This window comes from Habropoda laboriosa, unplaced genomic scaffold (assembly GCF_001263275.1).
Source record: "Habropoda laboriosa isolate 0110345459 unplaced genomic scaffold, ASM126327v1 scaffold22, whole genome shotgun sequence".
Taxonomy (NCBI): domain Eukaryota; kingdom Metazoa; phylum Arthropoda; class Insecta; order Hymenoptera; family Apidae; genus Habropoda; species Habropoda laboriosa.
The window spans coordinates 1020229-1024859 of NW_017100261.1; the positions used below are offsets into that span (position 1 = coordinate 1020229).

General features: G+C 45.5%; 1 protein-coding gene across 1 annotated transcript in view; it reads left to right on the forward strand.

Moving 5' to 3' along the window:
- The window catches only part of LOC108572725 (Down syndrome cell adhesion molecule-like protein Dscam2), a 110204-nt gene that overhangs the window by 4774 nt on the left and 100799 nt on the right, over nucleotides 1-4631 (forward strand). The gene's annotated exons all lie outside the window — the stretch shown is intronic.

Sequence of the window (4631 nt, forward strand, 5' to 3'; positions counted from 1 at the left end):
CGAAGGCGCGTCCGAAACCGTCGGACGTGTCGAGCGTCCTAAAGCCTCCCTCGGTTTACCCGATATGTTTTCAAACCGATCTCCCGTCGACTAAACTATCTCTTATCGCGACGAAATATTTGTTGCTTCCTTTCGCTCGTCGTTTCGCCTACACCCTTCGCCATAACTCTGTCGCGAACCTGAAAAAGTCACAAATCGAATACTTGGATAAATTGAAAATCGTCTGCGGTTTTGTCAACTCGAGAAATTTATCTTTTGAGGGTTTTCTCTGATTCTAGAGCGAGTTAGAGGGTTAACACTAGGTTTACGGGACGCGTGATTTTCACGCATTTCGCATTTCACTGGGAAAATTACAGAAACCACAAATTTACATTTCTCTCCTACCACTTATGCATATTATAAATTTTATATAAATATATAATGTCACGTAGTTTCATTTATAATTTAATTGTGTATAATATGTTGTTTTCAAAGAAAATTGCTTTTCTGTCGTCAACTGGACGCGTGTCCGTAGAGACAGGTATATAAGAAATGCCCGTAAACCTAGTGTTAATATAATTTTGGTAAAAGTGTTTTGCTGCGAGGATGCGGGTATTAGGATTTTGATTGTTTATTGAGAAGGTGGAGGCGCTGTTCTCGGAGAGTCAGGTTTTTTGGGAAGGGAGTAAATTACGATGGAGGACTTCGAGGCTTATGTTTGTTTTTGGAGAAGTCACGTACAGGGTTGAAAGAGACTCGGGGTTCAAGTGGAAGTGACGATATCCAGACACCTTAAAAAAGAAAGTTTGAGAAGTATCTAACTTCTTTTAACCCTAGGACTCCTGAGCCCTAGGCCATCACGCGGGACCCTAAGGGAGGTTCCGTGAACCCATACTTCTTACACTTTCATATTGAAAAAAATTGATTTTCCAACAAAGTTTCATAACGCTTGATTATGTCATATTTCGTAGAAAAACGTAGCATACGTTTCTGCCTTGAATTTATTTTTAATTATATGTATTTATAAAATAAAACCTAGCAAAAATAAAATAAAATAAAAGCCAACAAAGTACAATACGTGCCATGTTCGCGAAATGTTTGCAATTGATTGAATGCTACATCGATTCTTTCCGATTAGTGCGATCGCTTGTTATTCTTTGTAGATAGAAAGGTTCGTTTCGCGTGATCGCCAGTATTTTCTTATGCACGGTATTTTTTACATACAGCAAACGTGCTTAAATAAAATAAAATAAAAACTAGCAAAGTACAATACGTGCCATGTTCGCGAAATGTTTGCAACTGATTGAATGCTGCGTCGCTTCTTTCCAATTAGTCAATTCGATATTCTTCGTTCTGCGATCCTTTGTTATTCTTTGTAGGTAAAAAGGTTCGTTTCGCGTGATCGCCAGTATTTTTCACATATAGCAAAAGTGCTCGTAAAATACCAAACTCGAAGATGTACACGACGATAAACAATTTTTCGAGAACTCGAAATTTCAAACTTTTCGACTTGCAAATTCGAGGACCACAACCCTCAGGAGTCCTACAGTTAAATGTCCCAATGTATAATTGCCAGAATTCCGTTCTCGTTAAAGTACGATGCAGCGAGGAACGAGCGGCTAATTTGACGTGGATAGCGAGGGAGCAAGCGTGACTAGACGTGAACAAAGGGTCCCGATATTTTTCTCGGTACGAATAACGCGATTCGGAACGCATCTCTCGTTACGCATTCGAAAAGGGCCCTTATCGTATCGTGTACCGATGTCACGTCTCGGTGCACGTGATCGCGAAGTTTTTGACGTTTGCGCTACCCCTTTTTCTCTCTCTCCCTCTCCCTTCTCTTCTCTTCCCAGTTGAAGGGGCTCGTAAAAATGGCGCACCGATAAAAACGTAGGAGCCTGATAAATTGGAGCCACTTTTTTCGCCGGTTTTCCCCCTCGTTTGTGTACCGCGACCGAACGCGTGTGGAGCAAAAAGCCCACGGTTACGGGGTGCACACACGCTTGATACACGCCGCTCTGGTCAATATCCGAGTTAATTAGAGTCTGAGGGGACCATTCGAGTATCCGCGTATACACATTATCGTGGTCGTCGTTCCCTCTCTCTCTCTGTCTATACTCTCTAAGCCCCCAACGTGAATTGTGGTATTACACATGGGAAAAAAAAGGGCCTCGTCAAGCACACGCGGATGAGTTTATGAAAACGCCAACGACTGTGCTAGAACGACGATAAAAATCCAGCACTGTCTCTATTTTTTCGGTTGCCAGTCGCGACGAGTTTTCCTGTGATTCACAGTGTCGCGTCTGGTGGACGGTTGGACGAGACGAAAAAGGTGAAATCACGCGTTAGAAGACGAGCAGGGAAGAAAGTTCGGCGCAAGAGGTGAGAAACTGCTCCGCTCTGGCCGCCACAAACGAACGTTGATTGAATGCGATGCGCGTTAAATTTTACGACTTTTATCTCTCGCCTATCTCTCTCTCTCTCTCTCTCCTCTGACACCTTCGCGCGTCGAGAATTTCTGCTTTCCACCGCCTTTTACCCTCCCCCGGCTCCTCCCGCTACGCGCGAGAACTTTCTTAACTTCTTTCCTTCCGTCGTCATAATGGTCGCATTGTGCCATCCGTGAAACTTGCCAGTTTAGCTCCGCGCACTTGCCCGAAAGTTCGCGCATTGTTGAGCGCCGCGACCCGCTGTTTCGATCGTATCTGCCGTTCTGCCTTCGAGAAATCATTGCCCCATCCTCCTCCATCCTCATCCTCTCGCTCCGAGCTCGGTGGTCCCCGCTTAAAAACTCGATCGAAACTCGTCCTTCTTCCTCCCTCTCTCTCTCTCTTTCTCTCGAATGGATTATACCGAATAAACGAGAAGTTTTTCGCATCGGAGGAGTGTGATCTGGTCGCGCGACTAAGAACTTTTCCGAGTGATTCGTTTTCCATTCACGACGACGCGACTCTGCACACACCGCTTCTTCCATCCATTTCTCTCTCTCTCTCTTCAATCGTAAGATTGGATTTTCCGCCGAGAGACCTCTCGCCTGTTGCCCTCTATTCCCACTGTCTCTCCCCTCGGTCGCTGTGTTACATTTAATCCAAACGTTTGTCCTCCGCTTGTCAGGCGTCAGGAACGCGTCTTCTGGTGAAGTTTCGGACAGCGGACAACGCCTGGCAGTTAGAGGTCCCTTTGTCCTGGTAATTATGGCGAATATTGGGCGAAGGAAGTGGCCTGGGTAACTAGAGCACCGTTTGTCTTCCCCGTAACTGGGCAAGTGTTTGTAGAGTAGCCTGGAAGAGCAACTGGCTAGGTTTTCAATGGACCTTCTCTCTCTCTCTCTCTCTCTTTCTCGACGAATGCAAGTGGAAATTTGTACGAGTGTAGCCTCGATAGTTTTGAGAGTGGAAATTTCGCTTGGAACTTTCCAAGTACAATTTTGTAGTTCGAGATCGGTTTTGCGATAACTGTAGCTTGAAATATAGACTACGTAAGCTGAGGAGTCTTTATCCCCTTGTCTCATCTCTCTCTCTCTCTCTCTCTGTTTAAAGCACTCGTTTGTGATCTTTGTCCGACAGTAATTTCCTACAGAAGGAGAAACCTCGATGAGGAGAGGACTCCAAGCTAGCTGGATTATAATTAGACCAGTCTGGACCTAGAGAACTCATTCTCGAGTTTGTCTAATCGATTCTTATCTTCCATTCTCGTTAGGATTTCTAAACGTAGATCCTATCAATTCTTCCGAACTTCGGTCACCATGTAACAGATGAAAATTAAACAAAAATCCTGGCATCGTCCCGATAGTAGAACTCCAATCGAACTTACAGCATATCGACGCAGTCGAAGCTGCAAGCCGAGCGACTTTAATAATTCGTTCGCGATATCGAGTAGCAGGAGAGAGAGAGAGAGAGAGAGAGAGAGTCATGATAAGATTGCAGCACGATAGCCGCCACGGCAGGTAGAACAGAAGTACCAGGCAATCTCGTCACGATTCTCGTTTCCACGACCACTTCGTTCGTTGCATCGAAATGCATCGATTTCCAGCGGCGTTTGTTCGTGACGATCGAAACACCACCTTTCCTCTCTTCTTATCGATTACATTCCATCCGATAATTTAGCGATGAAAAGTAACGGTCGGTACTAGGATCGTCGTGTCGTAGAGAATATCGACGATTCTCCTCGAGGATTAAAGTGCAGCGAGCATCGAGGCAGATGTAGCCAGAGCTCTGCAGTGCAGCTCAAACACGAAGCGTCCGGCCACAATGCAAATTCGCCTGGAGCTGATCATGCCCCCTTGTACCAAGAGAGAGAGAGAGAGAGAGAGCTATCCCCGAACTATCTTCTGCTTTGCAGCATCCTGCACGATCCCTTCCGTCTAACTATGCATTTCCACTGTCGATGCAAGACCGCTCCAACTCGTCGTTTTCTCCCTCTCTTCCTTCTTCCTTCTTCTTCTTCTTCTTGTGCTTCTCGTTACCCCTGACTTTGCCCCGTTTTCCCAACTCTTCCTCGTCGTAGATCTGCTCGACCGGTGCTCAATGGTCCGTGCATTCCGAGAGTCCTCGATTTAAGTGGATTCCAACGCAAAAAGCGGTTACACTGATGTAATTACCGCATAGGAACGTTTTCCGAATATCATTTTTTTTCTTCTCTCTCCCCCCCCC